We start from the raw sequence: 13,561 nt of genomic DNA on the forward strand, positions 1-13,561 counted from the left end.
TTTTGTTAGTGGAGTCTGCTTGCAAAATTTTATTTAGCATTTTACAATAAAATTTATAAGTGAGACTGGTTAAGACTGGTACATAGCTTTTTTGGTTTTTCTTTTTTTCTTTTTGGGAGAATTGGAGAATTTGTTAGGTTTGTTACTGCTTTATTTCAGTAATTATGTTTTGTTTTCATTTTTGGTGTGGTTTTTTTTTTGGTCATCTTTCTTATATTCTGTCAACTCATCTTCTAGCTCCTCCTATTTTTCTGTGTTGTTCTGGCACTTAGGTTTTATAGCTTTTACTCATAGAACTAATGCTACAATAAGTTTTCTTCTTTTAAATAAACAGCAAAATATTAATCATTATTTGGGGGGCTTCCCAGATGACGCAGTGGTTAAGAATCTAACTGCCAATGCAGGAGACACAGGTTCGATCTCTGGGTCAGGAAGATCTCCTAGAGAAGGAAATGGCAACTCACTCCAGTATTCTTCTGTAGGAAATCCCATGGACAGAGGAGTCTGGTGGGCTATAGTCCATGGGATCACAAAAAGTCAGACACAATTTACCAGTTAAAGAACAAAAACGACGTCATTGTTTTTATTATAGAGCTTTCCCAGTGGCTCAGCGGTAAAGAATCTGCCTGCAACGCAGGAGCAACAGGAGATGCGGGTTCAATCCCTGAGTTGGGAAGATCCCCTGGAGAAGGAAATGGCAACCCACTACAGTATTCTTGCCTGGAGAATTCCCATGGACAGAGGAGCCTGGCAGGCTACTGTCCAAAGGGTCTCAAAGAGTTGGACAGGACTGAAGCAACTTAGTATGCACATTTTTCTTATATGTTTCTGCAGAGTGTGATTCATATATTGGTAAATACATTTGCTTTTTTCCACAATTTCTTATAGTGTTTTTGTTTTAATGCCACAATAGTATCTTACTAATTACCTAACATTTAATATTCATTTAGACTGATTATTTAGAGGATGATTTTGCAGAGGTTGGAGAAGGAAATGGCAACCCACTCTAGTACTCTTGCCTGGATAATCCATGTATGGAGGAGCCTGGTAGGCTGCAGTCCATGGGGTTGCTGAGAGTTGGAGGCGACTGAGTGACTTCACTTTCACTCTTCACTTTCACGCATTGGAGATGGAAATGGCAACCCACTCCAGTGCTCTTGCCTGGAGAATCCCAGGGACAGGGAAGCCTGGTGGGCTGCCATCTCTGGGGTCACACAGAGTCAGACACGACTGAAATGACCTAGCAGCAGCAGCAGCAGCAGCCTGCAGAGGTGGTTAGGCAGTGAAAGAAAGGAACCTTCCAAGATTATTAACCGTAAAATACTTTGGAGCATACATTATATTTACATTTTGATGTACTGAAAAAAATGTGTTTCGATGTTTTTGGTATTATTGATGTTGACTTTCAGAAGAAATGTGAATTTACTATAAAATATAAGTTTAAATATTTTAGTCTCCTTTTCTCAAATAAAGAAAAATTAAAGTAATATATATTATTCTTAACTTTTAACATGTTTATATATTTTATTCTAAGGAAATCTTATATTGATAGCCCATGCAATGAGAAGTCCAGAGCCCAATTATTTACCTGATTAGAAATGGAAGAGAAATTCCTAGAGGTGAGATATACTATGTACAGAACTATGATAACAAAAGAGTATAATATATAGGTTTTCTGCTAACATATACCTATATAGTATGTGTTTCTTACTAAAAGCAGGAAAATTAAATCCAAGATCAGACATGTTAAAAAGGGAGAAGTTTGCTCCCTTGTGTAATAAATGTGTAATAAACCATCGAGCATAACTTTATTCAACAGTGCTACATCTTTATACTTTCTCTGAATAAGCCAAAGAAACTTATCTCTGAATAAGCCAAAGGTACTTATCTTAAAGTATAATTATATACTTTGTATAATTATATAACTTCTGAAAATAAAGATATGTAAATTTACTATATATTTGTTTTCCTAATAAAATATTAAAATTATTACACTGCTAAGTACTATATCATAACCAAAACCATGTCCAATAGGCTTACTGAAATGAAAGTCTCCTCAGAATCTCTTCTACTTGTTGTCCAATTCATATATTTGATATTTTGCCAATTATTGATGAGTCAACTGTGCCCTTTCTGTTTCATTCCTCGTCTTATTCTCATTTCTGCTGCGACTACCAAATCAAATTATCATTATCTTTCACTTTGATGATAGCTTCATAGAAACATGAAAAGTTATCGTTAAAAGGAACTTTTCAATCATAACTAAGCTACCAAATGTCAGGTCTGGATTTAATTATGGGTGTTACTAGGTGATGGTTTGAGAATATTAATAAAGTTTTTGTCTAACAGAAATAGTTGTAAGGAATCATCTAGGTAATGAGATGCATCCTGGATTTCAATCAAGTAGCAGCTGTTATCCAGAAAAGCCAACCTTTCATAGAACTGTGGAGATCAATCTGGTGTTTAGAGAGAATGTCTAAGGCATTATAGGCAAACTAATCTAAAATCAAGGTAAAAGTGCGTCAGGTGCTGTGGACTGTGTTAACGTAATAGGAAATGGAATTAGCGAGCTGAGCTTTAAAAGCAGTTTAATGTCTGTAGATCATCTCACTAGGTATTATGTCTTATGCTTATTAGGAACACAGACACTTAGGGAATAAACTTTATTTCTGTTATATGATTATCGTTAAAATTAGTATTTTGAGAATAAAGTTTAGAACATAATTACTGAAAGTAGCTATACAAATAAAAAGTAAGAGAAAACAGGTAGAAACATAATCAAAACTAGAGTCCATTTGTTTATATCATAAGCACATATAGTTTTATTCACTGTAGAGAGCTGACATTAAGATATAACAATAGTTAACACGTTAAGCATTTATTTTATTCCAGATACTATTCTAAACATTCTATCTTTAACAAATATTTAATCCTATTATCCTATGTGTAAATTATATTATTTTTCAGATTTAAAAAGACTGAAACAAGGAGCCATTGAGTAACTTGTTCAAAAAAAAACAAACAAAACGAATTTTAGATCCAAGCACTACAGTTCTGAAACCTTCTATCATAATCATTCGGAATACAAGATTCTTTGAAACTACGCATAAGCATATGACCCCTGCTATCTTATTTCAGTCACACAAGATCCTCCATAGAACATTTTAATGTAGGAAGACTATGCTAAAAGAGAAACCACCTGGAAAAATTTCTACTATTTTTCTTGACATAACATGCTATCTGGATGGTAGATTGTTTGCACTGAAGGCCATAATAACTTCTTCCACCCTGGCATGCATGCCCTACTACAGATTACTTTGCCATTACTCCCCTTACAATCTTAGGGGAGTCTATGACCCTGTTCTTACATTTGGATTATTTTGCGACAAAGATAGTCTTTGGTCTGTTTTGACCGAAATAATAGAGTAAGAGCAACACTGTGTGTTACTTCAGCTTCAGCTTCTCTCTTCAAACCTCAAAATCATTTAGTCCAAATTATTGTGATATGATAACTTTATATGTGTGTATATGTAGGAAGGAATGGAGAGAGACTATTTAAATAGCTATTTAATACAGTTACTTAATATCCACTGCTACAATCACTTTCTGAACTATCTCCCCAAAGCACATAGGTATCCTTCTGAATATATACATTTCTTTTATACTTTTATTACAAAATAACATAAACTATGCTATTTCCTTGGATTCTTTCCTAGAACAAAAACCCTACTGAAAGTGTAAACTCTCAAATTTTCATCCATCATGAAAAATCTCTCAATATTGACAATTAGCTTTTAGTTGTTTAAATCACCAAGTGCTACCTTCTGCCCTCAAAGTCAGCCTAAAAAAAATGTCCCACAGTGTTAAGTTGAAGATACAAAACTTTACAAAAAATAATCTTAATGTAGGATTGGTTGCTGTTCAAATTTTCTTATGAAAGACCCATGTAAGGACATAGAGTTTGCTTATCCTACTCATATGAGCCTGAACCCGTGCTAGTTTTATAGGAGATGAAAAGTGGGAATCACTGTCAGCACCAACACTTAAAATTTATAAGGATTATAGACTGATGCATAATTATCAAGTTTGTACATGTGTCATTTCTTTTCATCATATCAACCCTGCATTTGGGACTGGGGAAGGATGTGACTTGTCCAAGGTTGCAGTTTAAAGATACAAAGAACCAGAAACCTGTATTTATTCTGAATTCTTATTAGATTCATACTAAGTATGCCCTGGATCTTAATTTTGTTTTACATATGTTATATCTACATAATTAGGAAGAAGAACATATCTCTATATATTCTTTGATGTTAAGGATGTTAGGCTATATTAATATTTGACATCTTAGCAAGGAGTTCTAAGAAAACTCTTAAATCTAGAAGGTTTATATTTTTACATGTTTGCCTACATATTTCAGTTTAATTGAGGAAGCAATTTTTAGTCTTTAATTAATTGGAACTGTAATTATTCAGCCTGGAGAAGTCAATTTAATGAAAATTTTCAGCTACATAAGGAGTTCTCAAGATGATCGTGCCTATTTTCACTTAAAAACTGATTCATAAGAAAAAAAAGATGAAAATATTCCTGACAGTGAAGGTTAGCAAATTTTAGAAAACATAAAAGTTATAGAAATTTGTTCTGTGAATGTTATTACATCTTCATATTTCTTATTCGAGTTATAATTTTGTCTGCACATGAATAAGTTACTTAAAATATGTTTCTTTTGCAGTTTTGAATGATTCTGTAGTTGTGTATAGCAATGTATTTAAATATGGTCACAATGCACTTAATCATGTATTATTACTTTGTAATTGAAAGATGGTATTACATTTTTTGACATTTCAGTGGAGTCGACTTTTTGAAAATTAGCAAAAAATACAAGAAAATTCTTCTGGGACTGTCTTATTGCCAGACAAGTGCTCCTGTGTTTAATTTAAATGGTAATTAAGATTTCATTAATAATTCTAAGTTAAATATAGGAAGTAGGAGTTGGGAGGTACCAAAAAGTAACGGTGAAAACCCCCTTATTTTCAGGCCATGAGCACTCCCAGAGAACAGAGAAAATGAGAGAAGAGGTTGAGAGACCTTAATAGGTAAACATCTCTGTTCCTGAAAAGAGTAGAATCAATGTCGTCATCTTGTGTTCCTATTACTAAAGCCTCTTAAATTCCCACTTTCACTCCTCCCACTCCATAGCTGCCAAAGTAATGCCTTTAAAATGGAAATCGAATCCTTTCACTTGCCAACTCAGCTACCTCACCTCTCAGGCCACCAGTCTCCTTTCTTTCCTTCCTGCACACTCAGCTAGCATGATCTTTTCTTATCGCCCTCTCAGTATAGGTGTCCTTGGAATGCAGTCACACAGTCTGCTGTGTGTGTATGTGTATTCAGTTGTGTCCAATTCTTTGAGACCCCATGGACTGTAGCCCACCAGGTGCCTCTGTCTATGGAATTTCCCAGATAAAAATACTGGAGTGGGTTGCCATTTCCTACTCTAGAGGATCTTCCTGACTCAGGGATCAAACCCACATCTCTTGTGTTTCCTGCACTGGCAGGTGGATTCTTTACCACTTGAGCCAACTGGGAAGCCCGCAGAGTTCTTTACACTTCATTATATCACTTTTCAACTTATTTCACAGTGTGATATGTATTGTATTTAATATCTATCTCCCACCAGTCTAAGAGCTCCTTAAGAGCAGGAATTATGTGTGTTCTCTTTATCTTGATTTTTCCAGAACCAGCTCAATGCTTGGCATGAAGCAGTTTCTCCAGTACACTACTAAATGAATACATAAATTTGCAATGAATATATTTTCTTTACTAAAGACCCTGATGCTGGGAAAGATTGAGGGCAGGAGGAGAAAGGGACAACAGAGGATGAGATGGTTGGATGGCATCACCGACTCAATGGACATGAATTTGGGTAAACTCCAGGAGTTAGTTGTGGACAGGGAGGCGTGGAGTGCTGCGGTCCATGAGGTCGCAAAGAGTCGGACACGACTGAGCGATTGAACTGAACTGAATCCCTTCATGTATTCAATCATTCAGTAAAATATTTAATAAGGATTTAGTTTATGCTCAGTCCAAAAGCTACCATGGGCAAAACGGATGCATAAACCTTGCCCCATTTCAGTTTCTAATTCATTAAGAATAACGCATGTAGTAAGTTCTATAAATCTAAACATTTTTATTTGACAGAATTTAGTTTGCTTATGATGGTGACTACATGTTTTAAAATCCTGTTGATCTGAAAAATATGTTCCTTATTGTGACAATACCCAACTTTGCAAAAGTATCTTTAGGTGGTGAGTTAAACAAGCAGACACATTTCACATATTACACAATAAAAAGGATTAAGAGTCCTGAAGGTGCAATTGTCCCATTGTTCCAAGTTTATTTGCACATTATTTCTCAGTGGATTTAACCCACTATCACTATTATCAGGTTACTAGTAACTTGGAAGAATTCTAAATTTTATTTCCTGAAATAACGATCTAGTACAGATGAAATATAAGGTAATAACATTTATAGAAAAGGTATAATTTTTACCTAAGTAACAGGGAATAATTCAAGGTGTGTACACAAAAACATACTCACACGCTCACATACACAATACACACACATACACACACATTAGAGCTTCAACAACAGTGCTTAAAATAGTACCATTCCATTCATTGCACTCTATTATTTATCATGAAACATGTCACCTAACTAAAAACTGTTCAATCATAAAATGATAGATTATTCCAATGTCTAGCTATAATAGTTTCAGTGAAATCCTTAACTCTGAGTATCTGATGAGTGTTCAATTAAGACCTCAAGACTTCACATCTTGTTTCTGTTTGGGGACTGTTGTTTTAAGTATCTACAAATTATTCATCTTTATACATAAAACATATGTGCAATTTTAACAGTGGTATATGATGCAAAATTTGAACATTTAAGGGATGTTACACCACATTAAGTTTAACCCTCATTTATGTCTTGGATGATAGATGCAAGAATTCCAACTGAGGCGATTTTATGAACCAGTTAAATGATTTGTATTCAGAGCAGCATTAAAAGTCCCCATGACAAAGTGTACTTGAACAAAAATACCCTGCTTGTGACACATCCTTTACAAGTAATGTGTTTTCATTTTTCACATGTTGCATCTCATTTATTTTACTCAGGCACACATACTTAAATCTGCAAGATACTGCAAGCTTCCAATACCTTTGAAATAATAAATCACTTCTCACAGATGTTTTCACCCGCTGTAAGGCTGCCGTTCATTAATCAAACATTATCAGTTTCTATCACTGCCCAGTGCTAAACAGAAAAGGCACTTCATTCTGAGTTCTGACTTTCATTCACTGGTTAGTCCCTGACCCCACAGTACTCACTGCTTGCATTTTAGAAATGTGAAACCTCCTACGGTGTAATAGATTTTCCAGCTAAAATGCTATGTGGTATTATATATTTGGATTCTATATTGCTTTATCCTGAGTGAAATCATACTACATATCTAAAATGGCAAATAAATGCAGTCATAATGTCCATTCAGAATTAGGTACACAAAAATAATAAATTTATAATGTAAGCTCTGGTTCTATGAATATATCTAACACATCACATTTCTAGAACACAGATGTAGGGATGCACTTTCTTAAAAATTTTTGCTTAAGCTATTTAAATCATTTCAAGAAACAATGAAAGGCAATTTGTCTACCCACAATAATTTTTAAGCCTCCAAAAGAAACTGGAGCAAAGTTAGAGACAACTGTAAAATTTTTCTCAATTTTTTCCTAAGGAAACACATTATGGAAAATGGATCGACTTGTAATACAAGATATTACAGATGATCTTATGGATCATGAGTCACTAGAGACACGCCATAACATCCTTATGACCTAAAGAACATATAACTGATGCAAACTGCATTTCTTTACTGCCTTAAAAATAGCTCAGCTATACAGAGAGTGCAAAGAGGAATTTCAGCAATCACTTTCATTTTCTTTTCAAAAGCATGGTCTCAAGTTATTTATTCTCTTTGATTAGTAAGTCTTGAACAATAAGAACTCAAAACCAATTCAAAGATCAAAATTGACTTACAATGAATTAATGAACTGGAGACTGCCATGCAATTAAACATAAAGGAAATCTTTCATAAATATTTCATTTCATCATTATGAATCAATATCATTACTAATTATTCATAAATTCTCTCTCATTAAGGTATGGTGCAAAAAGTCATACTTTCTTATATGGTCCTTTTTCAGTAAATTTGTAATAAAAATTATGTGAAATTTTGCAAGATCTTTTTTCAGATCAGATCTGAGGGATTCAAAATCAGTAAGAAAAGTGACATGAAAAGCATGTTACCATGATTTCAGTCAAGTCTCAGCTGACCGTATAGAATGTTAACTTGAGGGAAGAGGAAAGAGTGACACTACTATGGCATTTGTGCACGTGTGTGTGCATGGCAACACTCCTAAGCATCAGTTCAGTTCAGCCCAGTTGCTCAGTCTTGCCCAACTCTTTGCGACCCCATGGACTGCTGCAGGCCAGGCTTCCCTGTCCATCACCAACTCCCAGAGCTTGCTCAAACTCATGTCCATCGAGTCGGTGATGTCATCCAACCATCTCATCTGTCGTCCCCTTCTAATCCCCTTTTCAAGCTTTCCCAGCATCAGGGTCTTTTCGAATGAGTCAGTTCTTTGCATCAGATGGGCAAAGTATTGGAGTTTCATTTTAGCTTCAGCATCAGTCCTTTCAATGAATATTCAAGATCGATCTCTTTTAGGATGGACTGGTTGGATCTCCTTGTAATCCAAGGGACTTTCAAGAGTCTTCTCTAATACCACAGTTCAAAAGCATCAATTCTTCGGTGCTCAACTTTATTTATAGTCCAAATTTCAAATCCATACATGACTACTGGAAAAACCATAGCTTTGACTAGCTGGACCTTTGTTGGCAAAGTAACGTCTCTGCTTTTTAATATGCTGTCTAGGTTGGTCATAACTTTTCTTCCAAGGAGCAAGCGTCTTTTAATTTCATGGCTGCAGTCTCCATCTGCAGTAATTTTGGAGTCCCAAATATAAAGTCTCTGTTTCTATTGTTTCCCCATGGAGGCTCCAATAATATCAGTCCAGAAATCCAAATGCTTCCCACTGCCCCAGGGATAAATCCAAACTCCACAGACTTCTTAACTTCATATATGACCCATGACAATTTATTCATGCCCTACTCTCATGCCCTATCCACTCTACCCTTCAGCATGAACCCTGGAACACATCACTCAATACGTGTCATGATTTCCACTCAGTTCCTTCAAGTCTTGTCTTGTGGGGGACACTATCTTCTCTGCCAGTAGTGGAGTTACTTCACCTTTTCTGTCTAAAAAACTCCCACCCTACCAAGTTAAAGTCTCACCCTAGATAGTCATTCAATATCTTCTCTGTTCTCCCTTGTATGGATATTTTAGTACAGTATTTTTCCCCCCTTAAAGATTTACGAGTTTAGCTATGAAGAGAGTATATCTAAATAATCACAGAATTGCTAATGGCTAGTAGAGTACCTTGAACAATAACACTTGTTAAAAATGACAAATAATTGAATAAAATAATGAGTAAAAATAGTCTTTAGCAGTCAGAATTTGAATTTCTTACTTATGCCTTGATAATTTTTTTGTCTTTACATTTTTATAAGACCAAACTTTCCCCTCCTTTTCTTTCTCTACCCATTCTATATTCTTTTTTTAATTTCCTGCAAGAAAAGGATCTGAAATATTTTAGGTTTAAAATAAGTGATAATGCTAAAATTTTATTCTTCCAAGACAGATATATATTTAACAAGGATAGCATACAATGTTGTCCTTATGCTAAATAATAAGCCTTTAGTTGTGAAATTGTACATTTCGGTTTAGAAGAGTTTGAGGAAAGAAATCAGAATCAGATCTCTTTTAAAGCTGAACTTGATGTCTAGCTGATCATTATTGTGCATGTGCTCTCCATATGTATGTGCAATAACTTATCCAGAAGTCCTCTATAGTTTATAACCCCTATCTTATCTCAACTAACCCAATAATATCAAAAATTAATGGTGATAAATAGAGATGCCATTCACAAATTTGCATATGGCCAAACAGGTTGCAAACATGTAGCTATATTTTCTCCTGGTTTCATACTGTATTTGACATAATATAATATTTGAGATAATTACACTGATTGAATACTCCATTAACTCTGAGTTTCCTGGCAATGGAGTAAAAATGAAATGATTATAAACTACATAGATATCAATATCTAATGCAAGAAAATTTACCAGTGCATCAGGAGAGACTATTTTTAGCAAGAAATTTTGTTTTACCAGTCAATAGATAAAATTTACTGACCAATGTAACAGTATTCAATAGTAACTTTACAAAAGGAATAGAATGTATTTGGCTTTTTAATATTCAGAGAAGTGTAGGGAATTGTATAATAAAATGTCTATATACAGAGTGCCATATGATTTTCTAAATTTGTGAGATATCTTATTGTAATCTTTGTAAGAATATAATATCATATCCCTGTAACATTTCTACATAGAATCACTAACATATATTATCTGATTAGAGCAGCAAATACATATCTTTAAAAAAGGAATTTTTTGACTATATTATCCTATTTATTAGAAATATCTTTTATAAAAATTAGCAAAATATTAAATAGCAAACAATAATATAAAACTTAAAAACTAATGAATCAAAAAATGGGCTACCATAAAAGGGATATATTTCTATCTGTTGTGTCCTACTTGAATATATACAAATATGATTAAACACTTGCATTTCCTAAGAAAAATATCTTTACAATTAATTTTGAAATGAGGCATCTTGAAAATAAAATCCTACATGATTCCATAATGAAGTGTCATGGATTTGATTTTTCAAATTACTACATTACTTTCTTACAAATGAGTATGTATTTATTTTTCCTTAGAGGCTGAAACATGGTCAGAGTGAGACACATTTGTAACCGCTGTTTCAGCTCTCAGATGTTTTTTGTGAGTTTCTTCCCATGTTGCCTGCTGCAATAGATCTAGCCATCCCAGCTCCACAGTGAAAGCGGTCATCTCTTATGGAGTGTCATGGTTTATTTTCATTTAAACAAGTTGATTCTTAAAACTCAGCCAGAGCAAGGGAAATAAAACCTTCAGAACTCAATAATGAAAGTTAAAATATTTTAAAATAGTCTTTTTATAGAAGAAACAATCAAATGACTATAACACACACAAGTACACAAAGCACAGGCATCTCCTGCCACTCAAGGAAACAAAAACTTAAAAACTGTACACATTTGGGATAAATACAAATGGACTTGTGTTGTAAAGCAATTAATAAAAATATTGACTTTTAAGTGTTTTTTTGAGTCACCTAGCTTTCACTGTTTTAGATGAAATAAGGCTGAAAGTGGGATAACACGCCTAGGAAACTCAAAATAAAGACATTTTCCTCTTTAACTTAATGAAAAATAATTGATTAAGAATATCATTATTTTTTTTTAATAAGAATGAGGGCTTAGAAGATTGAAAGGACTTTTCAAAATAGCTACATCTCCTGAAGCTCTGACTTTATTGTATTCCATTTCTCTTATAAATTTAATGTACCATTTTCCATTAGCTACCAATCTCTTCACAAGTCATAACAACACAACTTGCAAGACAGACAACCACGCTGGACTGTCATATTCTACCTACAAAGCGGCTGCTCTGAAAGCCCAGTGAGAAGAGGGATAATAAGAATCATAACTTATAGAAAAATTCACTCACTCATAATGTAGAAATTCGCTTAATCCTCCTTTTTTTCTCACTAGAGTATACTTCTTTTCTTAATTTTTATTGCAGTATAGTTACTTTATAATGTTGTATTAGTTTCTGCTGTACAACAAAGTGAATCAGTTGCAGGTATATATATATAGATAGATAGATAGATAGATTCCCTCATTTTTGGATTTCCTTTCCATTTAGGTCACCACAGAGCATTGAGTAGAGTTCCTTGTGCTATACACTATGTCATTAGTTATCTCCTTTATACATAATATGGTGTATATAGGCTTTTTTTCACTAGAGTACATTTGTGTCTTGTGTCCTCCAGTCTAGGCACAGAGTTTACTGAACTAAACAGATACAGTTCTTGAGCTATTCAAGGTAGATGAGGGAATCAAGAGATTTAGCTACTTTTTAACAGACTTTTGGCAAAGTTCCTTCATTCCGACACCTACAGCTACACGGTATTATTAATATTGAAACACTAAGTGGATCCAGTGATGCACATCATGATATTCCTTGTCTGTCCAGTTCCGGACTCAGTTTCCTGGGGCCTGCTTATTCTGATCTCATATAGCCAGTGATTTTCAGCTTCTAAAATTTTATCATTGCTTCCTCTCCAACTCTTTTTTGGTGGGGTGGGCAGAACTTATGGCATTTGAAAAATTCTGTAGCTTTTATTTTAGCAGCAATTCAGTGTAGGATAGAAGGATATGCTTGTATTCAACCTGACATTTTCAAATGGAAGTCTCACTAAACTAATTATAAAAATAAGAACTTCTGTACTATATCTTACTTTGTGTTAATACTTGGAAACTTTTCTATTTTCTTTTAAATAACTTGAATAGAACTAGAAAATTTATTCGTAGGTGTAGCTTTTCTCTCTTTGGTCTATATTCCCAGACTTAACTTGAACTTTCAAGTTCAAATGTAATTTCTAAAATCATTGCATTAACTGTATTCTTTAGCACCTTCACTGTACAATTATCCAATAAGTATGAAAGACATAAGGCAAAAAAAAAAAAAATCAGCTGTGGCTTTCTATAAATATTTATTTACTAAAAATTCCAGAAAGTATTAGTATTTGTATATTTACATTTCTAAATTCAAAATACAGTCTTGCCCATGAGTTGGTTCATGCTTCTGACTTTTAAAGAAAGCTGTCAATATTTTATATGACTTAATAAAATATAAAATCAAATTTTTTTGACAGTGCTGGGGTTTTTGTCAATCAATGATATTACATCCTATTGACATTATAGATTAAACAGCCAGTTTTATTTTAAATACATTGAATATAAATGAAAAACTATCCATTTTCTTATAGTTACAGGTACATCTGATAAAAGATCATTCTCTAACAAAGGAATATGAGTTGTCCAGAAAATTAAGTTTATACTGCATTTTTCTTCTAACAATGGTATCAGAAAACTAATAAACATTGATAACATATTCCAAACAGAAATATATTTATTATATGACTAATGAGGGATATTGAAGATGATTGCTTACTCAGTTCTTCTCAGAGACCATTCTCTAGATGATATGACTATAAAAATTTCTAATTAGAATTATTCCTGAAGACTTTTAAAACCAGATACTCTTCAAATGCTGTTGAATTTCATATGAGAATTTAAACATTTTAAGGTCAATTAATGGTTCAAATATACCTACAGGACCACACTTAGAGAAATTAACTTAGAGAAATTCAGTTGCTTATTTCCATTCAAAATTTCTATTAGCTCTTATTCTATAGATAGTACCT

General features: G+C 33.6%; 1 protein-coding gene across 6 annotated transcripts in view; it reads right to left on the minus strand.

The window, feature by feature from the left end:
- Positions 1-13,561, minus strand: part of DPYD (dihydropyrimidine dehydrogenase) — a 930,457-nt gene that overhangs the window by 609,557 nt on the left and 307,339 nt on the right. Inside the window, exon 9 of one of the 6 annotated variants that reach the window (XM_012176867.5) lies at positions 1-13,561. This exon is cut by the window's right edge and continues 20,256 nt beyond it. The exons of the other annotated variants lie outside the window; for them this stretch is intronic. The gene's annotated coding sequence lies outside the window, so the exon portion shown is untranslated. 6 annotated transcript variants of the gene reach the window in all.

This window comes from Ovis aries, chromosome 1, assembly GCF_016772045.2.
Source record: "Ovis aries strain OAR_USU_Benz2616 breed Rambouillet chromosome 1, ARS-UI_Ramb_v3.0, whole genome shotgun sequence".
Classification (NCBI taxonomy): Eukaryota; Metazoa; Chordata; class Mammalia; order Artiodactyla; family Bovidae; genus Ovis; species Ovis aries.